This window comes from Fukomys damarensis, unplaced genomic scaffold (genome assembly GCF_012274545.1).
Source record: "Fukomys damarensis isolate Sample0158 unplaced genomic scaffold, DMR_v1.0_HiC HiC_scaffold_19, whole genome shotgun sequence".
Taxonomy (NCBI): domain Eukaryota; kingdom Metazoa; phylum Chordata; class Mammalia; order Rodentia; family Bathyergidae; genus Fukomys; species Fukomys damarensis.
Genome location: NW_022900931.1, coordinates 11352047 through 11377875, shown reverse-complemented (window position 1 = coordinate 11377875; position 25829 = coordinate 11352047). Strand labels below are relative to the sequence as shown.

The 25829-nt window shown below is 41.8% G+C and overlaps 1 long non-coding RNA gene across 3 annotated transcripts in view; it reads right to left on the bottom strand.

Annotated features, from left to right (window-relative positions):
• Nucleotides 1–1276: 1276 nt before the first annotated feature.
• The window catches only part of LOC104872236, a 64982-nt gene continuing 40429 nt past the window's right edge, over nt 1277–25829 (bottom strand). Inside the window, exons 3-5 of one of the 3 annotated variants that reach the window (XR_004518140.1) lie at nt 13694–13928; nt 10851–11077; nt 1277–4493 (exon numbers count right to left, since the gene is read on the bottom strand). This is a non-coding gene — a long non-coding RNA (uncharacterized LOC104872236). Of the gene's footprint in view, nt 4494–10286; nt 11078–13693; nt 13929–25829 lie in introns of those variants that run through there. The other 2 variants (XR_783096.3, XR_004518139.1) reach the window with 2 other exon arrangements.

Here is a 25829-nt window from a genome sequence, read left to right as displayed (position 1 = left end):
TAATGTTATTAAATATGGTGTGAAGTATCTTTCCACACCCCGATCTCTGCCTTGCTGCTCACGGAAGAATTTTTCCTTTGGTAATTCATCCCAGTGATGATTACATGTGTCTCCTCTGCGGACCATGTTAGGAGGAATAGTATAGAGATGAGCCAGCGAAGCACCCTTGGCAGAGACAGTGCTTGGGAGTGCCTCAGGCTTGCAGGCTCGAAGTCTGCTGGTACCCATCCAGGGGAAGCAAGGGAGACCTTCAGGCAGTTCGCCTATCGAAGGTCACAGCCCCACAGCCTGAGGCTTCCCTCTTTCTCTGAAGAGTCTGATATAAATATAAGGAATTTTCCAATGAAAAGGTATCCTGGGGGCACATTCTCCCGGGCCTCCTCCCTAAAAAAAGAAAATGGCATCTCCCCCAGGAAGAGAAAGTCTAAAGGGTAGCCCTTGAGGCAAGGGCTTTGTCTCTGAAATACACACGGAGGCTTCTCCTGACACTATTGTCTTCTTATATTTGAACCTTCTGTTCTCGGGGGCTGTCTTGCTCCCAGGCAGGCAAGGCAAACAATACCAAAAGCCAAAACTGTTATTCTGTGTGAGAGAGAGAGAGAGAGAGAGAGAGAGAGAGAGAGAGAGAGATTGTTTCTCATGCCTAAATCCTAAAATAAAAAAGGGCATCTATAAACATGCCTCCCCTATCTTCTACCAGGACTTATACACATAAGCTCAGAAATCCTTGGCTCAAAAAAATCCTTTTGCATTTGCTACAACGTTAGACATTCTGACCACCCACCATAAACACACACACACACACACACACACACACACACACACACAGAAAGAGAGAGAGAGAGAGAGAGAGAGAGAGAGAGAGAGAGAGATAAAAAACTAAGGTTAGAGTCACAAATAGTTTTGGTACAATAGGGAAGTGAAGGTCCCAATTAGACATCAGTCAAGTTTGAAACCTGACAGTGCAACTTTTTAACCACTGTATATCCTGAATTTGGATTAACAGTTTACCCTGAGCTTCACTAGGGCTGTGTTTGTTTACGTACTGACTATCCCAAGTGCTTCTCAGGCAGGGGTCATTTCAATTAGTCAATTCTAGCATTGAATAAACTTGATAAAGTTATGAACTTGTCATTTTTATATGTCCTTTATATTACCGTATAAAATTAATGAAAATGTGCAACTTTTGTCATCCTGTATTTAAATCATTGGACTGGTAAGTGGTTAAACTCTCTGGACTTGTTTTTGCATCTGTAAAATGGGACCACTGGGGCTACAATGTTAAAAGAGCTGCTGCAAGAGTTAAATGCACACCTGGCAAGCCCTCCCTCATGGGTAACAATTTTATTTTTATTATGATAATTACATGAATGTCCAGCACCCAGGCACAGGGGCTGCCTGAGCTGTGCGCTCACTCCCACTCTCCATCTGCTCTGTCAGAAGCAGGGAAGGGAGCTCCAGAAAGGCAGCCTGGGCTGGGACTACACAGTTGGTCGTGGAAATGGAGCAGCACAGTCCTGTCTGACCTGCTTGGTGTCTAGGCTGCACTCAGCCAAAGGCGCAGGCAGGGAAAAGTCTGGGCTCTGGAACCTGCTCAATCAACCCAAATACCTTCACTGGTACAGACTTTTGCTCTGTAAGCTTTAATGTATCCAGGTGCTAGGATATGACCCTCATTTTCACATTCTAGAAAAGCTGTCACTAGGTCTACGCACGAGTGGTGGGACTGACTCACCCAGACGCACACAGCCCCCTCTTCCTAGGCAACTGGAGAAGCGCACCACGTCACCCTGGAACCCACCGCCGTTCTGCTCTTGGTGGGTGAATGTGCTCATCAGGCTGCAGGAGGGTGTCCACGGGGAAGGGTTCTTCCTGTAACCAGCCCCCCTGGCCAGAGCTACGCACAGATGGGGTGCATCCTGTCTGCCACAGTCTGGACGCTGTGTTCTCAGAAAACCCAACACTAATTAACAGCAGACCTGGCTCAGACAAGCTCTGTTTGGAAAAATGTGTGCTCATTCACTGCGCTCCCCGTCTGCATCTTTCCACACAGAACCCAACTCCTCTCTTCCCACCCCAGGCATCTTTCACAGCCTGTCTGGTTGGACTGGGAAAAATCACAAGATGGCTTTGTGAAAACACCTGGAAAGCATCTGTCTGCCATCGTGTAGCTGATTGCAGGTAGTTCTGGGGGAGAGGGTTAATAACACTAATGAATAAGCCTAATTGATTATTAAGCACTATTAGCCTGGCAATAACACCACCTTGGAATCCTGCCAATTCCTGTGACTTCGTTTCAGGGAATCTTAATTTTTCTAGGGAATGAGGAATGCAGGACAGATCAGGATATCTGAACTAGCAAATTGCAGAGGATTCTGGATCCCTAAAGTGATCAATGTGAGTAATATAAGCATTTAAAATATGTATACCAATTGCATCCCCAAGCACCTGGCAGACTTAATTTCATTAAAAGTTCTCCACAAGGTTTTAGATTTATAGTAATAACCATCATCTACTGTTCCTAGGAGATAGGATAGTGGATGACAGGTTAGGAGTGGTAGGCTAAATCTGAAACAAGTCTCAATTATTCTTTCCCTTTTTTTTCCTAATAAAAGTGTAAATTCAGAAAATACATATTAAGAAAACATTCAGACTAAGGAGTATAGGTTAAATTGTGTGATTTGGAATGCTTTGGTAGTATTTTGAAGGAGTATTCTGGTAGTATTTTATGTTATTACAATCCAGGCATTATGCTAGGCACTACAGAGAGGTAGGCATAGGTTTTATAAAAGCTCATAGTCTAGGTAAGGGAGAGAGATGCATAAAGACCAATTTCCTGCAATGTGGCTGGAAAAATATCCTGAAAGCAACAGTCTGCTATCAAACAACACACTTGTCACGGTTTTAGAGGTGGAGTGACAAGGATACAACACACTTGATAATGCATTACCGAACCCACAAGAAATCTCCAGTACATTCAAACCTTCCATCCTCACTGCCCCTGAAAGGGTGAGCTACCTACTGGCAGAGAAGAGCTCCATGCAAATGCAAAGCCAGAGATGCCCTACAGGCAGATCCTAACAGCACTGCGCTATCTGAGTACTAATACAGACTTCTGTGTCTGGTCTCAGGGCCTGAGAGTGCCACGGTGCTGCTCTGAGCAGTTCCACGCAGCTATTTGCTTTGCTGTCTTGCACACGAACCAGTGATTCCTCATTTGGAGCTATCGGAGGGTGAACAGTCCTCCAACTGCCCAGAAGGGGGACAGGGAGGGCTAAAGAAAATAAAACAATGGAAATGCGTAATTTCAAAGTATATGGGTGGGGAGGTCAATGCCTCCGAGTGGACAAAATCGAAGACTCTCCGAGCTAGCCATTATCTATTGAGCACACACAATAATTAGAGGAAGCATCGGGTGACGTAGAGGACAGCGGTGACCCTATGTCACGAGGATGTTATGTTGATGAAGGTGGTCAGCACAGCATTCTTACAACAGTAGGTAGAAAAAGACAGCAAGCTAAAAAGAAGTTGTCCTTCACCCAGGTGAAAATTTTCTCTTTTTTATTACTGCTCAGTTCTTGAAGAACCCGGATGTCCTCAGCTGCCCCTTAGCGTCACAGTATTAGGAGAGCACTGAGGCTTCAACTTGTGACTGGAGGCAAAACAGAGCTATGTTTCCTCCTGCCATAGGCGGCTCAAGGGCAAGGTGACATTGGGCCTTAGACAGCTATAGTCATACTTTTATTATGAAATAACTTTCCCCCAAATTTTATGTAGAATGGCTCTTGACAGGAGCAAGTGTGTGTGTGTATCATTTTTGCCTCCTTTGAATCTTTTGGTTAAACAGAAATTAATGAGATTCTGTAATGCAAGAGCAGTTTGGCTCTGGCCTGCCGTAGTCGTGAGGGATGATGGGGAATATCCAGTTTCCACCACACAGGAGGCAGAGCACCCATAGGGACACCTTCTCTTCCCTGTAAAGGCCAATGGTTTGCTTTGATACAGAAGAGTCAGAGCTCTCCCAGGTGGCAACTGTCATGAGGGGAAAGGATAACGATGAGCTGAGACACAAAGGCGGAAAGAAGCCAAATCTTTCTTGGGAGTATAATTCTACTGGGGAAGATGTAAGAGGATTTGGGGGGAAAGAGAGAATTTCAGATAAACCAAAAAGAAATATTCAAGAATGGTTTCCTTATGTACGCAGGTACTCGCTTCCACAGTACTCTCCTGCATTCGTTCATTCACTCACAGGGATTACTGAGGAAAAAAAAATACACACACACAAGTCCAAGTCAGGACAGGAGCAGGTTCAGTCTGTGGTGACGGCTCACTCTGCTTCATAGATGGCACTTCTTGCTGTGTCCTCACACGGTGGGAAGGGCAAGCTACTCATACAGGCCCCTTTTAGAATCCTATCCACAAGGGCTCTACCGCTGTAACATAATCATCGCTCAAAGACACCACCAAGTTTCTGCAAAGTTTTAAGAATGTCCCTGTAAAAGAGAAAAATGTCATGTGAAGACAAAGACAATGACATGATACACCTGCAAGCCACAGTATGCCAGTGACCGACCACCACCACGAGAAATCAGAAAGAGGCAGAAGGATTCCACCCAGGATCTTCTGAGGATCATGTCCCTACTAACACCCTGACTGGTATCCTCCAGATCTGTGGGAGAACACTTAGCTGCTGTTTAAAGCTACCCGGTTTGTGGTAGTGTGTTACAGCAGTCCCCAGTAGAGGGTTAAGAGAACTAATGGTAGCTCACACAAGTTCTGCCAGCTATAGTACTACCCCATCAGATCCATCCACCCTAGCACTGGTTCCACCATTTTTTCTATTGCACAGGGCTCGGCCCACATTATTTTCTAACTGGCCCATATCTATCTGCATGTTTGCATCCATACACTGAATTCCAAGATTTAATCTGCTTGTGATGATGGTTGTAATTAGTCTGCTTTCCTAGCTCCTCCTCTATAGATACATTTATCCCTGTTACCCTTGTCTAGAAAACATGCCAACCTATCTGTCTTGTATTTCTCCTATTTTTTTCACTCTTAACTCACTTCTCTATCTCAAAACCATCTGGAGGAATGAGTCCTAATCTTCCCAGACTATTTCTCTTTTACCTTGGAACCCCTGGATATGTAGACCTTGATCTGCAGGAACATACATCTGGTGGAATTTTGTGTTCTTACTGTCAGATTGATGGAGAAGTACTTTGGGCAGTTTCTTCCAAATCTCCTTGACCTACGTAAACGTGCAACTGACCCAGTTCAGAATCACAGACTTACAGTGGTTCTTCTTGGCTTAGTCTTTGACAGCTGCCATGGTGCCTTGCATGGCAGTAGGTAGTCTTTTTAACTTTATGTTCTAAAGTTTATGCCAACAAACTGAAACCTATGAGTCAATAAACCCAAGGACTGTTTCATGGTCCATGAACTAAAAAGAAGAATGGGACTGGGGAAGGAGTGGAAAGGGGAAAGAAGTATACAGGGAAATCACAGATGGTAGACAAAGCCCAGAATATTTACTATCTGACTCATTTCAGAACACATAAAAAGATGCTACTGTATCAAATTTATAAGACAATTTGGATGAAAGTGTCTGTTATCCTCAGGTATTCATTCAAAACAGGTCAGTTTAACTAGATTATCCTTTGTCTCTAGAAGAAATTGAAACACACTATTTTCTAAAACTCTGGAAGCTCACAAAGTTAGGAAGGTAATATTGTTTTTGTAGCATTAGGTAGGATTTTGTAGATGACCCCTCAAAGGTTACAGGCTGCTGTTCTGTGAAGATTCGGTGTCAAATTCATACCTTGAGTACCAGGAATAAGGGAGGACAGCCACTCAGGAGTTGCCCAAGTAGTCCAGCAAAGCCTGTGGGAAGGAAGTTTGGTGGTACCACCTAGAGAATTGTGTGGTCACCCTCAGTCTGCAGGGTCCCAACACTTTTGAATGTAGCTTGAGAAAAATGGTTGGAAGAAAGAGCAAAAGTCCTTTCTCTACATACATATCACTTTGTACTGCCTTGATCCTCTTTCACCCCAAACAATTCCATCACACTTTAGACACACATGCTAAGAAGAGTGCTGCTGCCCAGAGCAGCAACTGTCCCACCTTTCAATCACTGGGGTGGTCCCAAATTCCCCTTAAAGAAAAACCTGCATATCATGCATGCCATGTAGTGTGTCAAGCCCACCTCACTACCACCATCGCTGTCAAAGGAGGACATTTCTACTTGTTTTCTGTGCCTCCTCCTCAGATTCACACTCTGCACACAATACTGAGCTAATGCCGTTCTTTCTTCCAAGCCACAAGCTTTTTTTTAGTTGTATTGCACACATGCTCTTGGTCATGCACTAATCTTTTTGTCTACGGCAGCGAAGACAGAGATCTCTGCCAGACGTTAGAGCACGAAGGGCAATGATAAATGAGTAGCACATCAAATTACAGCCTATTGGTTACCCATCCTGTTCTGGCAGCTTCTGTGGCCACTATGCTTCAGCAGTCATCCAGGACCTTAGCTGTCCTGTAAATTTGTAGTTACATTATGTGACTTTGTGGCCTCTCCTCCAGGCCCAGAAACGTGGCATTGCATTGCCACCATGGAAAAGAGAGTATTCTGTGCTGGGAGCCTTTCTAAGGGCGTCTATTCAAACCGAGCTGGAGCTAAGGTCTCCGCAGATTCAGCTACTGCCTTGCATCAGTGTTTGGGAGAACATAGTCCAGGTCCCTCCCTGCCCGTTGGGGGCCATCCTCTGATAGCTGTTTTGCACATTGGGAGGAGGTTGCTTGGTTGCTTTCCCCTAGCCTCTCCCTTTGACTTGCATGCAGGGAGCTGCACTCGCAGCTATTAATTCCCAAAACTCATCAGTGAGTGTTGAAATGTAGTTACATGAGTTTGTGCCTCTCGGCAGGCCTGAGCTCCAGGGTATCTTTCTAACTATGTTAGAAGAGCAAGTAGTGATAAAACTTAGGTCCCAAAGCTTGATTTTAAAGTGTGAAAGCTAATATAGATGTTTCTGGTTACCAGTAGGGAGGATTTTTCTTTTAGAAAATGATCTCTGTCCTTTCACTTACTAAATCATTTGACGGGCATCTGTTGTGTCTACTCCATGCCAGATATTGTGCTACACCCTTGTAAATAGAGAGACGCCCAAAGCACAATCCTTAGCCTCCAGGAGCTCAAAGTCAGTGAAAAAGCCTAAGAAAAAGAAAAAGAGGACCGCTGGAGACTCTTAAAACACTACTAGTCATCATATCTTTTTTTTTCTGCTTTAGAAATCTTAGAAAAATATGCAAAAATGGAGCATTCATCAGTCTAAGTCCCTGAGTGATTATAAGGCATAACCCCTGGTCAATTCACACGAAATAAACTTCTGTTGTGTTAAACCAGGTACTTGGGGGTTACTTGTGACCACAGCACAACTTAGCCTATCTTGACCAACATACACTATCTCTGTAAAATGAGGGTTTTTTTGGCTTTAGTGATCCAAGAAGAACTCTGCATGTCAGGACCACTCTGTTATTTGAAGGACTCCTGGATACATGAGCTAAATCCAAATGACTTGCCCTGTGGCAGCCATGGGCCACAATTAAAGCTCTTGCCTCAACCTTCCTTTGCGTCACCTCTTGTAGGTTTCCTATCAAGTTTGCCCTGAGTCATTAACAAATCTCCCAGCTACGGCATGCCCTGAGAGCAACCCAGAAATCCAGCATTCAGAGCAACCTGTGCTTCCTTTTATCATGGCTCTTAGCACACTGTTTTTTTGTTTTGTTTTGTTTTTTCTGTTTGTCTCTCTAGTCTATGAGCATAAATGATGCTATGAAGGTCATAGTAGCCAGTGTCTATGTTTAATGATTACATGCTGAATGAAAACATGAACCCTCCTGCTTCTACCTTTGCACACTGTGTCTCTGCCTGAGTAGCAGCAAGCCCATCCCGTAAAGCATGACACAGCATAGAGACAGTGAGGGTATGTCCTGTGATCCATTCATTTTCTGCAGGCTAATGGTGCACTGAGAAATCCAGCACTTGGCATCTGCTCTGCTTCTCATGCCTTAGCTGTGTGGTCTCCAGTAAGCCACTTAAGCTCTAAGTTGTTGTGAGATTTCAAATGGGATAATGGACATAGTTTGTAGACTATCAGAGTTGGGAGGGACTCCCAGGTATCATGCAGTTTATACTTTAATTCATCTACCCAATGTAAATTAGGAATAGAGCCCCAGGCTCCTAAAGCCCAGCTTGAAGTTTGAAAACAGTCAATAAAAGATCAATACTATCATGGATATGAAAACAAGTACCTTAAAGAATATGACCTGGATGTGTTGTTTTGTGTTTTCTATTATTTAATCCTCCGATTCTTGCTGGAATGAGAGTGGGGGTTTTCCTTCAGCCCACCCAGCATACAAATGCCTTACTCACAAATTAAGTTCTGGGGAAGCATAAAGCCTGCTTACAATTCTGATGGGCGGCTTACCCTTGCTAAAATGATTGGCTAAACAGATTAGCTCTGTATCCCTAGAGCAGATCCTCATCCGGTGGCTTGTAAACACTTTGGCATAAATAATTCCATACTAAAATAGAAGAGTTGATTGGAATTTAAATAAATATTTGCATAAAATAGACATACTCTGCATTGAGCACACAATGAACAACTAAAAGCTCCTCTGAATCAATGAGTAAAATTATACATAGTCACCTCTGGGGGGTGACCTGGATCTCAACGGAGGCATCACTGAGCTGGGCAATCTCAGAGGCATGAGGATTTGCATACAGAAAATCAGTACATATACAGGTATTTAAGATATCCTACGTGGACTGCGGTAAGGCAGCCTGGTGTATAGTATATCACGGAACCCATAAGGTAAATGGATGTTATAGTAGTAGTGTTCCTCTTACAGGCAGGTAACCCAGGTGTACACATTCTCCAGCTTCTTGGATTCTCCTGTTCCCCCTTCCCTTCCCCGTCTACTTTTCTCTCTCCCACCCTTTTTTCCTCATCCTCTTCTTCTCCTTTCTCTTCCTTTTCCTCTTCTTCTCCTCCTCCTTTCGTCCTTCTTCTGTCTCCCTCTCCCCTCTTCCTCTTCCTCCTCTGAGACAGGGTCTTGCTAAGTTGCTCAGGCTGATTTTCAGTTGCAAACCTCCCACCTCAGCCTCACAACTCCATTACAGCCATGTGCCACCACAATCAGCTATGAGTTTCATTCTTAAATATCAATAATCATATTGAAACTGGAACACCACAAAAATTCATTCTTCAGGTGGTTTGCGTCTCCATATGATTTTCCAGAAGCTTTAAAGATGTTCATGTGCTCTCTGAATCTACCCCTTGGCCAGACTTCCCTGCTGGAGAGTTTGGCAGGTGGACTTCTGGTACTCGATTTCTTCATGGTCCTACTGTTTCCTCTGCCTCTTTTTAACACACTGGTGGACCTTCTAATTGCAGCCAGGGATGATCTGTAAGCATTTTGAAGAACTTTCTATCATTTATATTATGTTTATAGTTTGAAGAACCAAATAATACCACAATGCAAGGTGTTAAAATGTGTGACCCTCACACTCCCTATCTGCCCTCATCAATTTCCTCCACCCATAAACCGCCATATGTTATATATAATACTTTATATATATATATAATACATTCGCATTAATAGATTTGTTTATACATGTATTTGTGTGTGCACACATTAATTTACCATCATAAGTAACGAATATTTTACTCTAATTCCCACCTGCACCACCTACCTCTTATCCCATATACTTTTTCCCATTCTCTCATCTTCTCAACATAGTTACACAATCTTAGTCATAACAGCCTTGAGTAAAGACTCTACTATGGATCTATAAGTGCCGTTTACATTTGAGCTACAGACTGAATGTTTGCATCCTCCTGACAGTCGTACATTAAACCCTAACTTCCAACTCAATGCTATTAGGAGGTGGGAACTTTGGGAGAGTAGGTCCTGATTAGCTCATGAATGGGATTAATGCCCATATAAGTTGTGCCCCAGGGAGTAAACTTCTTTCTCACTATGTGAAGACCCAGCCCAAAGGTGGCCATCTGTGATCCAACGGGTGGGTGCCTTGATCCCAGACTCTTCGGCCTCTAGGTCTACATGGAATATATTTCTATTGTCTGTAACCACCTAGTCTATGATAACTTGTTCTAGCATAAACAGTTACTTTTAAATGTATTTGTTTTGTTTCCCTAAAGTCAGTAACTCTTTATTTTGCTTAGTTTTCTAAGTAATTAGCGCAATCTCTGCTTTAAGCCCTCCACCAATTATGTAAATCCTCTCATGAGGTGTTCTGTCAGTTTTATCTTAATGGAATCTCACCTAGTGTCTTCTGATCTGCACCAGTGTGGACCTGTAAATCTTCGCATACCCAGTGCAGTTGTCATCTTGAGGATTCCCTTTACTATTGCTTTCTGCACACTGCTTTTGCACCACCCCTTGTCCCTCCCAAGATTCACATGTTCAAATCCTAATTCCTATTGCATTGGTTTCAGAGGCAAGATCTTTTGGGAGGTGATTGTTCATGGCAGGCTCTGCCCTCAAGAATGGGATTAGGGCTTGTCTCAGTCCCTTTTCTTATTACAGGGGAGAAATACCAGTTACATGCAACTTAAAGGAGGAGAGGTTTAGTTTAGCTTGGGTCAGGTTTTTAGTCAGTAGCTGACTGGTTCAAAGCCAGGAAGTTATGGTGGAAGAGTCTGGCAGAGGAAAACTGTTCACATTATGGTGGCAAGGAAGCAGGGTGAAGGAAAGAGCCAAGAAAGGTGACATATTCCATTCTAGGTCAGGTCCCCACTGACCCACCTCTTCCCACCAGATCCTACCTCAAAAGCAGGTCAGTGATGGTACCCCATGAACCAGTCACCATCCAAGCACATGAGGCTTTGGAGGTCATTCTAGATGGTCCATAACAGGGCCCATAGGGAAGAGGCCCAAGGGTCCATTCTCTTTCACAGGTGAGGACACAGCAAGACACTGTGGGTCAGCAACAGGCTTTCGACAGGCACCAGGTCTGTTGGTGCCACCATTATGAATTTTCCAATCTTCAGAACTATGAAAAATAAATTTTGTGGTTTATAAGCTGCCCAATTTGTGTGTTTTTTTTTTTCACAGAAGCCCAAATAGACTCAGACAACTACCTCAGGAATTCTCTTTCTTATCCTATAATGTGTTACTAATCTCTTAGGTCTGATGTCTTCATCTTTCTGACTTTAGATACTTGTTCATTTTCTGGATGTAGTGACTTGTCATCATTTTCTAAGAAAGAGTATGCAAAAGATAATTTTTGAGACTGTGTCTAAAATGTCTTCATTCTGCCCTCAACTTCAGTTTGTTTGGCAAGGTGATGAAAGTCACTTTTTTCTTCAGAATGTTTAAGGCATCTTTGCATTGTCTTTTAGGTTCCCATGGAGGCGTCTAGGCCATCCTGATTTCATACCCCTTTGTATGACCTTTTCCCCTGTACTGTGGAGGCATTTAAAGATGTGTTTTGTTGCTGGTGTTCTGAAATTTCAGCATATGCTTTGATATAGGCCTCTTCAGTCTGGAAACGTGTGTCTTTCATTTTAATGCAATTCGTTTTAATTATCTGTTTAATGTTGCTTTCTCCTAACTGTTCTTGTGTTCTTTTCCCAAAGATCCTATACTTTGAGTGCTAGACATGCTGGGCTGATTATATATGTAATTTTTTGGCTCTTTTCTATTTTACATCTCTTTGCATCATTGAATTTTCTGAAAATTTGCTGAAACTTACCTTGCAGCTCTTCCATGTTTGTTTTTGTTCTTACATCATTTTTACTTATGACAGATTTTTGTTTGCTTCCTCAATGTTTCTGTTGTATGTGAAATTGTGTCCTTGTCCCAAAGATACATTGTCCTCTCTCACAGCTCAGAGAATAGCAAATATTTTAAGTGTCCTGACGCCTGCGTGATCCTGCTTCTTCCAAATTATCTTAATTTTCTTTGTGCATCTGCCCTTATTTACTGTGCTCAGTTGAAGACCTTGCCCTTGCGCGCATGGCGATCTGGTGTTTATATGTGAAAGTGAGAACTGCAAATGCCAAGGAATGGCTCCAAGTTAGTGCACAGGCTGTTAGCAGCAGAGTCTCCTGTGGAGGGAACTGGCCTGACCAGCACTCTCTCTCATTTACACCACTCTACCCCCTCAACTGTGCCCACTGTCCTCTTGCTTTAATGGCTTTCTGATGCACTTTCTCCCACCTTCTGCCAAGGTGAAAGAGAAGCAGTAGTTCCACTGCACTAACAGCTTCCTAGATAGATTTTCAACAAATTTTACTGTTTGTTATCAGCTGCCATTTACTCACCCACTTCCACGGTGACACCAATTTTTGACCCTGCAGGGAGTTCGTCAATGTAATTCTTGCTGTATTGTTTTGTTGTTGTTGTTTTTTTTTTTCACTTCATGCTTTCATTACTTATTTCCCACATTCTCTGATCGCTAAGTCAGTTATCCCGCTTGTATCCAGCTTCCAAAACTTCTCGTTGTATCCTCTGATTTTCCTCTTCATTGTTCCTTTCATATTACTTTGATGAGGTTTCAGAAAAAGGTGAAAGTACCTTCATGCAGTCAACCCACTGCTTTACCTAGAAGCTGGTCTGTAATGATCAGAGGAAACATTTTTGAAGACTTGATGTAAGGGGTGCACAGTTCCAAGAGGAAGTTCTGTAAATGTTACACTGCACATGCCCCAACACCTGCCAGTGGCTAGCTGAACTCAACTACGGGGAGCTCCACACACCTTCTCCCAAGTTGGAATCCTGACCCTGAACTCACTTTCAAGCCTCAGGAAGAAGATTCTCTGTCTCCAAAGCCTTATCTTCCCCTGCCTGAAGATGACCAACAATATGAACATGCATTGTCTTCAGGGAAAGTCCCCACTCTCATCCACTGGGTATGATTTTGCCGTGGGGATCCAGAAAAAGCAGCTGAAATGCTCTGTACATTTTCCTCACTGGTCCTTTCCACATGGAGGCCATCGAAATTTATGTCCAAGAAATGCTGAGGTAATTCTATTCCAGAATATATTCACAGTCGGTGAAGGCAGACTGAAGCAAGCACCCTTCCTGTCTCTGTCCACCGGCATGGGTCCATGTGAGGAAATTCTTTGCTGTATCTTCACAAAATAAAGCCATTTTCATGAACAGTCCAATCTAACCCAACGCATTACAAAATCTCAATTGTGTCAAGTCAGTTTTTGCTAGACACATATTTTAGATTACAAAATGGATTGTTCAGTTTCTCATTCTGTATCTTCGTTCAAATTTATCAAGAATTCTCAGTTCTCTGTAATACAGTGAGTAGTAATTGTATGATAAATGCCAGATTCAGACCCTCGGTTGAGGATGGTGATTATCTTGCCACCAATTGCATGAGCTATGGTTAAAGCACTGTGCACCTATGCCCTGTAAAGTCCTGCCAACTCTGGTTTGGGCAAAACTGGAAATTTATTACCACTTTCTGATCCTCTACCTGTGCTAATCACAGCTGAAGTCACAAGTCAATAATTCTGTTCTCTTGAAATTCAATAGTACAGACGTGTTATAGAAGTTTAAAAAAAATCACATAAAATTGCTGACATTCAATTTTTTTGACCTACAAACATAACTATTTCATATGATTCATCATAATAGTGAGAAAAGCACTTACAGTCAGGAAGCTCCGTTTTGAATCCTGGCTCTCTTGTGCAGTGGCTGTTGAGTTTTAGCAAGTCACTGAATATGTCCTGGGCTCATGTTTTCAGATGAAGCCTGCCATGTCCACGGCACTGGAGTATAGTGCAGATTAAATGAACAATGGAAGCCACTAACTCCATTATGTGGCCACTGAATTCATTAACAGAAAACTTGTTCATTTATTGTTTTATTTGATCTTCACAACAATCCTGTGGGGCAGATATGGAAAACAATCAATTGTTGAATTTTAGAGAGAAGAAAACTGATGCTCATAAACCCTAAATGGTTCACACAGGAGCAGGTAAACAGCACTAGAACCTAAAGCTCGTGCTTCTTGATCTAGTGAGTGGTTTTTTGTATTGTTTTATCTTTTGTTTTTTGTTTTTTTCTCTCGAGTTGTCCTTCTTTCTGGCCAGCAGAGCACTGTAAAGATAAAACCTAGAGCTGAGTGAGGGATTTAGCTCAGTGGTGCCGCCGCCTGCTTCACAAGCACAAGGACCCCAGTTCGATCCCTGGTACCAAAAAAGAAAAAGAAAAAACCTAGAGGAATCAACCAAATTCCAAGAATACTAGTGCAACAAAACACACAGCACCAAACCAAAGATTCATGATTTTTTTTTTTTTTTTTTTGGATAGGGCAAGGACTGACAATGTACCTGATTCTCCATTATATTTTCATTTAATCCCTACAGGAATTCTTTGAAAGAGGTAATAAATCCCTATTTCCTAAGTAATAAAGCTTGGGTCCAAAATGGCTTGGTAAGTTACTGAAGGTTGCACATCTTCTATTTGCACAAATCCCATGGTAATCACATTGAGTCAATTTTCATTGACTAGAAGATGGACCCAAGTTTTCTGTTCAAAGTCTAATGAAAACATAAAGGCTTGACTTCAAATTGCATGTTCTTGGAAGGTCATATAGATATAATTTAATAGAGAAGAATTCAGGAGATCCAGATTCCCTGGTTTGGCTCTGTGACCTTGGGCCAATCACTTAATTTTGAGCTTGTATCTTTCTCCATTCAATATAAAGCTGTCTTCTTCTAGCTTTAATATTGGAGATCCTGTCATTTAAAAGGTCACATCACTCCACCAAATGCACTCAACTGTCTACCTGAGGGTTACCGTGGGACAACCTGGGCTCCTGTGGGAGGCCTTGTGAGCCTGGTGCCTGGTGCCAGCAGCTGTTACCTCCATGGGGTCACACCAACAGCTCCTGCCACTAGCTTTCAATGAACATCTCTTATCAACTTCAGAACAGGGGATTTCAAACTGGGTTTTATTGGAGTGGAAGAACATATTGATGCAGCTGGGGCTAGAATAGCAGGTTCTCTTGGCATCCAGGACCTCTTCTGGATACTGAACTCATGCAGCTGTTTTCTGGAGAGAAAAGTTCAGAATGCTCCAGAGTGCTGCATGTTAGCAACCCGTCTTGCTTTGTTCCTTCAATGTCTGCATACTTCAGAAGTGTTGGCTCTGCCTAGACCGGTGTCCTGTTTTTCTTTGGTATCTTGATTAATTTCTATGGGCTTATTTAGTAGCTGGCATCTTGCTACCTAATGATATCTTTCCATAACCTCCTACTTCCCCTTTTTCTTTCCCCGCAAAGATTCTTTGACTGATCCTGCTCATGGCATGGGCTGTCACCATGGACGTGGCCCCTCACTCATGTTTGGTGGCTGACCTCTTTCCTGGCTTTATCTGCAAGTGCATGACTCTGCATGGAAGCTCTCACAGGGCAGGTACTGCATCCTGGTCACAGGCTGTGCCATTTCTTGTAGCCCTTGGGGCAAGAAACCAAGCAAAGTTTCAATCCCCAACTGTGGCTCTGTATATTGAGAGAGAAATCACCTCACTTCTGCCAATTCCTTGGCAGTTCTGAGGCAGTACTCTTCCTTAGTATAGCTCTTTCTGCTAAAGTCATGACCTGGGAAAGAGTGAATGGTATTAAGAGAGGTTCTGATCATATGAACATGATAATTAGATTCTCTTGGACAAAATTATTCTAAGCATAGATGGATTTAATTTTCTCCTAATACCCTGTGCTCTTTATTGTGTTTTATGTGAGGTCAATAAACACTCTTATTTTTCCTTTAGGATCTGTCAGTCCCCTGGTTATTGCTAAATGTCTTCTCTTTCAGTTTTGTTCAGAAATTCAAACAGGAAAATTCAAGTATCTAGACTTATTAACAGTCCTTCTAATGATGGTTGATGTTAATCATAATAAATCAAAATTACCATGAACTCCTAAAGTGATCTATGAATCATCCAAATAAAAGAAAAGCACATTCTGACCCATTTTAGAGACAAAATCATTACTCTTTGCTTCATTCATTTAATACACACCTACTGTGTGCATAGCATATGGACCTACCTAGGGGGCTGACAAGAGATATTATCCATCACAAATGACACATTCAAGGAAACTATGGTTCCTAAAGAAGGTAAAGTTGGTGCTAATGACAACAGCTTGCAGGGGAAAGTCATTTCCCAAGAAATGCAGAGATCAAGAATATGAGATTTCAGAAGATGAAGATGCCTGTGAAACTGAAGGCAGGGAGAAGAAGAAAAGCCTTCTCAAAGAAGAAAGAACTGACCTGAGTCCCTAAGGGTTGGTAGCATTGAAATGAGGAGAGACAAGAGGAGAAAATCACCCTGTATGGGAGAGTGCAGCCTGTTGAGAGGTGAGGGCATTTGCAGAGAATGGGAAGGCACAGATGGGGGTAAAATCGATATGCTGAGGTTGATCCTGAAAAACCTGGAGCAACAGCTTTATCCATCAGTTATGGATAGACTTTCAAGGTTTGAGTTGGAGAACAACAAGTTACTCTTCAAGATTAACCCAGAGAGAGACTGGGAAAGCAGGAATGTCAAAAAGCTATGACTCTCGCCCAGAGAAGATGAATTTACACTCTGAAAAAAATGGATTATATGTCAATAGCCAGTTAATCAGAATACTGGAAATTAAAATTGCATCTCCCCAGTGACTCTGAATAAAAGGAAATTTGCTGTAATTGGTGAAGAGTAGGGTAGTGAAAGGTTACATGTCCTGGAAGATGACGTCTTTTAGCGAGCTGGAGACGTGTGTCTAAGCATCACAATGAATTATGCTCTGAGTTATAAACACCTTCACCTTTCATGCTGTGTTTTATCTCAAACAATTATTTGGTCACCGGATATGAAAAGATGACACTTCATTAAGCAGGAGAGACTTAAAATGCTAAGTAAGGTAGATGAACTCAAGAAAGAGCCCTGTGGCAATTACAATTCAGAGGTGTGTTTGGCTATTGTTGCTGTCATCAGGAATAGCATCCACACAGCACAGAGATGTGTGGAATTTCTCTGCAACCATTTCCAGTGTAACTCTTGGGTTTCTCTATCTGGCCTGTATGTTGAGAATTTGGAGTAATAGCAACATTTTAAATAAATGTAATATATGACTGCATAATGATGTCGTAGAATACTGTTGTTATTTGAAATAAGTTAGCATTTTATATTTATTATATTTAGATTAGCACTTCTGATAATTACTTTATTTTTTCATTCCCAATCCCATTCCTCTTCTGCTCAGCATGTTTCTGTCTCTGCCAGAACAATTTTCAAGATTGGGCCCTGAGGTGCCAATTCTCTTTTCTAAAAAAAAGAAAAGAAAAAAGTAGATTCCCCAACTAACTAGTTAATCTCCTGCTCTCTCATTACTTTCTCCCTTAATGACGACAGGTAGTAACCTTCTCCAGAGACATCTCACCAACATTTATATTTCTTCCAAATTAGCAGAGTAGGCATCTCTCCAGATCATAAGGAATACATTTATTTTAAGATACAGTGGAGAGAACACAGAGAAATTAAAGTGTGTTTAATGAGAGCCACGGTAGCTTACACAAATTCTGGCTTGCAGAGAAAGCCTCAGCTCCATGCTGATGCCAGCTCTGGACTTTCTAGCCCAGTGCTATATTTCATACCTTCATCTAGTACTCTGGTGTTAGGTCATGGGACAACTTGGGAGTTCATAGCCAGGGAAAATTCAAAGAGGCACATTTTATCTCTGGACATAAATTTCTGCATCTCTCTCACATAGTCTGTCTTTAATTTCTGTATCACTCTTTTTTTTCTTATTCCGTTTATTGGTACATTTTAGGTATACAGTAGTAACATTCATTATTGGGATCTTGTACCTTTACATGACAGGTTTTGGTTCTCATTTCTTCCCCTTGTCCCTGCCCTTCCTTTACCCCCTCCTCTCTTCCCCATTTACAAACACTTTATTTCCAGTTTTTCATTTTCTTATATTTTTTTCTTTTCCCGTATTACCTTTCCCCTACCCTTCCCACTTTCCCTACACCTCTAGCCCTTTTCTTCCTACTTCACATTGCCAATTATCTCATTAGGATCTTATGTACTATTAACTATTATAGTTTTTCACACCAGAGAAACTATTCGGTATTTACACATGTGTGACTCATATATTTCACTTAGGAGTATATCCTCAATATGTATCCATTTTCCTATGAATGAATCAAATTTCTCTTTCTTTATGGCTGAGTAGTATTCCATTTTATAGAAAAACCACATCTTTTTTATCCAGTTTCCAACTGATGGGCCAATGGGCTGTTTCCAAGCTTTAGCTATTACAAACTGTGCCACTATAAACATTGGTGCACATATATCACTGTGATATGATTCTTTTAATTCTTTTGGAAAGATACTACCCAGCAGAGGGATGGCTGGGTCAAAAGGAACCTCTAGTCCCAGCTCTTTGAGGTTTCTCCATATTGATTTCCATAGTGGTTGCACCAGTCTGCCCTCCCACCAACAATGGAGAAGGGTTCCTTTCTCCCCACAACCCCGTCAACATTTGTTATTGTTTGATTTCTTGATAGCAGCCATTCTTTGTGGGGTGAGGTGGAATCTCGGTGTTGTTTTCATCTGTATCTCTCAAATGACCAGTGATGTAGAACATTTTTTCATATATTTACTTGCTGCTTTTACTTCTTTGTCTGAGAAATGTGTTTATTTTTGGGTCTTTATATTTGGGGAGGCTGATTGTTTTGAGTTCTTTATGTATTCTAGATAAGAGCCCTTTGTCTGAGGAGCAGCTGATAAATTTTTTTCCCCACATTGTAGGTTGTCTTTTAGTTCTGTGGATGGTTTCTTTTGCCGTGCAGAAGCTTTTTAATAAGATGAGATCCCAGTTGTTGATTCTTTGTACTAGTTCCCATGCTTCTGTATTACTCTTACTCTCTCTCTCTCTCTCTCTCTCTCTCTTTCTCTCCCCCTACTTCTTTTATGTTGATAATCTCTACATCACTACCATTTTGCCCTTTTATTATCTTTAAGCTCCTGGGTATTTTTCCGTTTAAACTGGTCAGAAGCTTTGACTTAGTGACTCTGGTTGAGAACGTACTTTCCAAGGATTGTGAAGTCCCTAGTTTTAATTCACTATGGACACCGCTAAATGAATTCTCAAAATGCAAGCATTGCATTTGGCCCTTAAATTTCAATATGGAGATAAGGAGATTATTCCTATAGTTGTTGGGTGCTGTGGCCCTTATATGATCTTAGCCACTTTCTTATCAATCCTATGAGGTGTGTAAAGTTCATGTCAGGACAAAAAAAAAAAACTAAAAGAAATTGGGAGACTCACTAGTTAGTAGCAGAATTAGAATTCACCTCTCCTATCATGTTGTCTTTCCTCCTCTAAAACAGCCTACTATAACAAAAATACCATTAACTGAGCATTTGGACTTAACACCTATTTCTTACGTAGTAGAAGTTGAAAATTTGAAATCAGGGTGTCAGCAGGGACAGGTCCTAGGTGAGTGTTCTCTTCATGGTTTACAGTCATTGGTCCTCCTGTCATATTTCCATGGGACAAAAAGAGAATAATCTGGCTCTATTTACTCTTCTGATTGGGGCACTAATCCCAAAGCCCTCATGGCCTGATTACCTTGGAAGACATCCACCTTCTAATACCACCACACAGGAGATTAGGGCTTCAAAATATGACTTCAGGAGTTATATTGGCTAGGGCTTTCTAGAGAAATAGAATCATAGAATGTGTGTGTATATATATTTATTTATACAAGGGGATTTATTATAGGGCCAGAGGTGGGAGAATCCAAATGGCCATCTATATGCCAGAGAGCTGGAGGATTCAATGGCTGCTCCACACAAGATGAAAGCCACAGAAAAGAGGGATCAAAAATGCAGCACCAGTCCAAGGAATCTCCCCGGAGAGCTGCTGCTGTGAGCTGTGTTGGAAGGCTGAAGAACCTGGAGATCCATGTCTGAAGCAAAAGATGTACCCAATCAAGCAGACTGGAGCTCTTTAGGAAATGCACAACTTCCTTCTTTACCTTTTTTTCCACCTATAGATTACAAGCCTATTGGTGGTGCCACCCACACCTGGGGTGGGTCTTTAACTCTCGGTTTGCTCACCTACATGCCAGTGATCTCTACAAACGCACCCAGAACTGTGCTTTACTGATTTGCTAGGCCATCACTTTACCCAATCAGGCTGACATCATAATTAACAATCACAGAGGGTCATAGACATCCAGCCCATTGTACTTTACAAAACTTCTTCTAGAATTGTTCATTCTAATGGTTCATTCAAGACTTCAAGAGAGTTTGAGGCTTATGAGATTTGTCTTTAGAATGAGGTAACATCTATATTTTTACATCTAGAAAGTGCGTATTACTAGAAAAGTTAGAAATCCTACAGGTGTGGTAGGGATTTCAGTAGTCTGTTAGGAAGTTGGAGATGATGGTTATGTTAGGGTCTTTAAGAGAAAACAAAAGAAACGGATCCTTTCTACCTTCAGTTAAAGAGAGCAAGGGCAAATGAATAAAAGGAAGAGGATAGCTTACTAGACGGAGCAGTAGCTTCCAAAAATCAAAAGCTGTGCAAAGGTGCCAAACAGATTGATGAAGAGCAGGAGTCAAGGCATCCCTGGGAATCCAGTACAAGACCCAAGCTAGCTGGCAGTTTCATTAGTGAGTAGACACAGGACAAATGAGCTTCATCTTCTTCTTTTCTAACTGCCAATGGTTACGAGTTCTAGGAGAGAAGCCATTGGGATTGTGGCTGAGAGACCCACCAACAAACATAATTGCATAGTGCTTTGAGAATATTAAGATAGTTATCCCATTTCTCCTTCTAGATTATTAAATTGTACTTGTTTCCCATTTTATTTTCCCCTCCACCGGACTGGCCCTGGCCTGATCCAGAAGGTTCCTTCCCTACTATCTTCCACAAGACAACACCTCCTGTCACTATGTTAAGAAGTGTTACCTGCCACTAGCTCTTAACCTTCATGATGTTCATTTATTTTATTTTTTATTAGTACATGTATGTAATATGTGATGTTTACATACCTCATGTAGCATTGGTACATTATGTGATACAGCTTAATTCCTTCTTTCATCTCCTTTCCCTTCTGTCCCTCCCCCTTCCATCCATCTCGATTCCCTCTCCTTTTTTGTACACATTTGCAGTGCATAACATTTACATTCCCTGTGGAGAGTTAACACATGTACATGACACATCTCAATTCCTTTTTTATCCCATCTCTCCCTGCCTGCCCTCTCCCTCCATCTCTTGATCCCTTTCCCTTCCAAAAAGATCTCTCTACTTTCTACTATCTATCTTTTATGTTACCCAGTCAAAAAATGGACAAGTGAAATGAATAGACACTTCACAGAAGAAGTACAAATGGCCAACAAGTACGCAAAGAAATGCTCAACGCCACTGACTGTTAGAAAAATGCAAATTAAAAACAACACTGAGGACAGGAAAGGAAAGAAGGGACAAGACAAAAATATGAGAAAAGGAAAAAATGGAAACAAAGTCTTTGTAAATAGGGGAGGGTGGAGGAGGTGAAGGGAGGGCAGGGGTATGGGGAAAAATTGAGAACGAAGATCAGTCCTGTAAAGGTACAAGATCCCAATGATGAATGTAGCTGTACTGTATACCTGGAATGTGCCAATAAACTCAATAATAAATAAATAAACACTGAGATTCCATTCACCCCGGAAAGATTGGCCATCAGGAAATCAAATAATAAATGCTGGCGAGGCCACAGGAGAAAAGGAACATTTCTACATTGATTGATAGTGGGAATGTAAACCAAGACGAGCACTATGGAAATCAGTGTGGAGATACCTCAAAAATCTGCAACTAGAAATTCCACTGCACTCAGCTATTCCCGTTCTAGATATCTGCCCCCAAAAGTTTAAGATCTCACGCTGCAGTGATCCATGCACACCTAAGTATATAGTGGCACAATTCATAAGAGCTAAATCTTCATTGCAGCCTGTATGTCCCTCAGCAGAAGTATGGATAAAGAAAACATGGTATTTATCAGAATGAAGTACTACTCTGTCGTAAAGAAGGATAAACGAGTTATTTGTAGGAAAACGGATGCACTTTGAGAACTTAATGTTAAGTGAAATAAATTAGACACGTAGCTTAAATATTGCATGGTTTCTCTTAAATGAAAAATCCAAAATATAAATAAAGAGAAAAACTGCCCATTTTTGACCAAGTAGAAAGAAATATTTCAAATGTGTGGTAATCCCGGCACACAAGAGCCTGAGGCAGTAGGATCGCCATGAGTTCAAGGACAACCTGAGCTACACAGCAAAACCCTGTCCCCCAAAAAACATGAAAATTTTTATGCTAATGTATGGTTCAATTTTTGTACTAGCTCTAAGTTTGCATCACCATAAATGCATCGGAACAAACATGAAAGGGAGTAAGATTGACAGGTTCTTACTGAGCACTGGAGGCTCCGTTCCCCATCCTTTCACCTCTCTTCCCTCTCCTACTTCATCCCATTCCCAGCTCCCACGCTCTGGGAGATCTGTGTGCTACCTCCAGCTGCAAACTGGGCTGAGGATTCTGATTTCGTTGTAAATCAAAGATATGTGGCCCAAGTTTGATCATCTCACGATGATGAAAATAATTAATCCTGTGCTACTGATCTAAAATATGTCATGTTTTCATTATGTGCATTTTGGAGTGACACAGCTCCCTTTTTTTATTCTTGATCTCCTCTGGCCTCTTTACTCCTGCAGGAGCATTTTCTTCCATTTCCTTTGTTGTCTCTTTCCTGTATCCCTCCTTATTCCTTTCCATCTTTATCCTCTTGGCATCTTTGTCTTTTTTCTTTCTCAGTGCAGATAAAGCTAAATGACAAAAGGTGACTGTTTAAAGCTGGTAAGAAGCTTTCAGGACTCAGCAGCTCTGCCAACACAGAGGCAGCTGCTGTCCTCCTTCCCTGATCCCAAATCCTCTCTGGAGTTCTAGTGGACCCAGAGTCTACAGATTTTCACACTTATACATAGTTGGCTTCTCTCTGAACCAATTTCTTCATGTATCGCCAGGGAAATAAAACCTACAATGAAAATGATAGCATTGGTTTTCCATTTTACTTTACTGGCAATAAAATCCCAGAACCTCTTCTCACAGAAAGAACAGCAGGCTTACACCAAAACAACACGGAAAAGAGAAAGCCACACGACCTCACTCTCTGAGACAGCAAATCACGAGTGAATTCAAAGCAGAGCTCATTCTGTATGTTCCTAAACCAAGTGTCATTTGCATCGTGTGACGAGGAGGCAGTCAGTGTAAGAAAATAAAAATCTGCTGAAATTGATTTGCAAATGAAATCTCAGAGGCTATCTAAACTGATCATCAACTCAAGAAATCCTGAATAGACGGAGGGGACTTGTTTAAGTGTTTGGGGAGGGATATATTAAGATGGTGAATCAATACAGAATTTAAGTGAAATTGAATCAGGCAGAGGAAAAGAAATGTTTTGAAATCCACTCACACCACTAACTCATTATATGATCTTGATCGTGTCACTTACTCTCACCTAGCCCCATTTTTGCTGTTTACAAAATAAAGGGGAAAGAAATGTTGAGATTGACGATGTCCTGACCAATTTTTTTCATTCTAAAATTTATAATTCCAATCAAGACTAGAAGATTGTGGTTAAAGGTAAGTTTATTTAGATAGCTCTTCCTGTAACCCACTAGAGCATTTATGGGGATGATGATACCCAAAAGGATGCCTCTAATTATCTAATTCTATTTAATTATCAGAATTCTGTTTTCTCTATGATTCAAGGGTTAATGCAGTCGACCTTTTCAGTGACCTGTTGATTCTGGCTTGCCCCTCTCACACCTCTGCTTCCAAACCAGTCCCGAGGCAAGGACCGCTAAATCAGGATAGGTGTCAAAGAGAATGAGAACAACAATATGTTATGATCCCAGGTGGAGGTTGGCAGGGCCACCCCATAGAATTCAATGAATCTGCTAGAATAAAAAATAATGAAGAACTTGAAAGCTTATAGTCAAGTCTCAAAAACAAAAGAATTTGGCCTCCAGGATAAGTTTAAGGCAACAGTCCCCACTTATCAGGAAAAGTTTCTGAGTGTGACTAGATATTCCAAGCTGGTCATTTGCCTGTCTGCCCTCAGGTTCAGCCCCTCATTTTCTCTGGCAAACTGTATTTCCCAGGCCCCTTTGCCAGCTCTTTCCACTGGGCTTGGCTGGTAGGAGGCTCCAGCGGGGACTACAGTAGGCAGGCAGGGAGAAGGCAGGGAGTGTCTCCCTCTGCCTGCCCTGAAGACAAAGCTTCATCCTCAAATGTCTTCTCTGTGATCCATGTTCCCACAGACAGGTACGACTCTGGAACGCTTGGGACACCATCTCCTTCTCACTTGAGGTTTGCAGGTGGTGCCAATCTCAAAGTTAGCTCATGATTCCCAAGTTGACATTTCAGTCCTTTTAGCACCTTTGAGATAAGCTCCTCGTGCTATGTATCTTCTATCGGACTCCTTGGATTGGGCTTTCTGCTCGACCTTACCCTGGCTGATACAGGTAACTGATTCCAACCATATGCTGATACTGACGCACCATCCTCATAAAGGAATATTTCAGCTACAACTCCAGTAGCTTCTGGTGTACTTCCCCTGGTCATCACCTCAAAAAGCCCTCTCCACATTGTTAAAAGCAAAATCATCAAGCTCTGTAGCCTCATAGTGATGAAGCCAACAGAGAGCAACAGGGACAGTCGGGCCACCATGGGGGCCTCCATCAGTGGCATATCAAGCAGCCACCTGGTTTGGCAGAGAAATCGCATGGACATCTGCAGACAAATCTGCCTGGAATAGGGAAGGGATTTAAAAGCCTCAGAAGGACCAGAGACACATATAATAATTACCACTGAAATTATTCCCACAGCCCTTAATTGTTCTCACAGAGTTGTTTCCTGGAGAAGAAAAGATATAAACAGTAATTTACAACACACTTGCAAATGCTTACATCATTTGCTAATCACATTCCAAATGAAGATTTTGATATTCAGAACAGCTACGCACTCTATGTAACAACGATCAAAGCAAAATCCAAGTTTTCAGACTCCAGTTCCTGTGCTTTATATGGAGCATATGGCAACTAGCAGTGAAGGATTCAACTAATTGCTGAGAGCAAAGCTGGAGAAAGTAGGGCTGTTTGAGAGAAAGCTCTTCCCCTACATATGTTACAAAAATGCCTTATCACACTAAGAGCCAGGTTAGTTGACCACATCTCTTCATACATTCTGAACTAGAGAGTGGGGAACAAGTACTCGTCCACTCTTACTCTTAGGTCCATTGGAACTTGATATCAACTCAGCAAACATTTGTTAACTAAATAAATGAATGGGAGTACAGCAAGCTACTAACTGAAACAAAACAAATCCTGGTGGAATTGGAAATAAGGATCTGACAATGGGGTCGATCATATAAGAATAAATGGCTTCCTATATGTCTGACGTGTCTTAAGATCCCACCTAATATTTCCTAACAGGACTAGAATTCAGCCATTAATGCTCCATTCCTTTGCTCCTTGAGAGTCTCTATAGCAAAACAAATATCTCTGAAGCCGGGCGTCGTGGCGCACGCCTGTAATCCCAGCACTCGGGAGGATGAGGTAGGAGGATCATTGTGAGTTCAAGATCAGCCTGGCTACACAGTGAGTTCCAGGTCAGTCTCAAGTACACAGTGAGACCCTGTCTCAACCCCCCCCATAATAATAATAAAAAATTATATATATATATA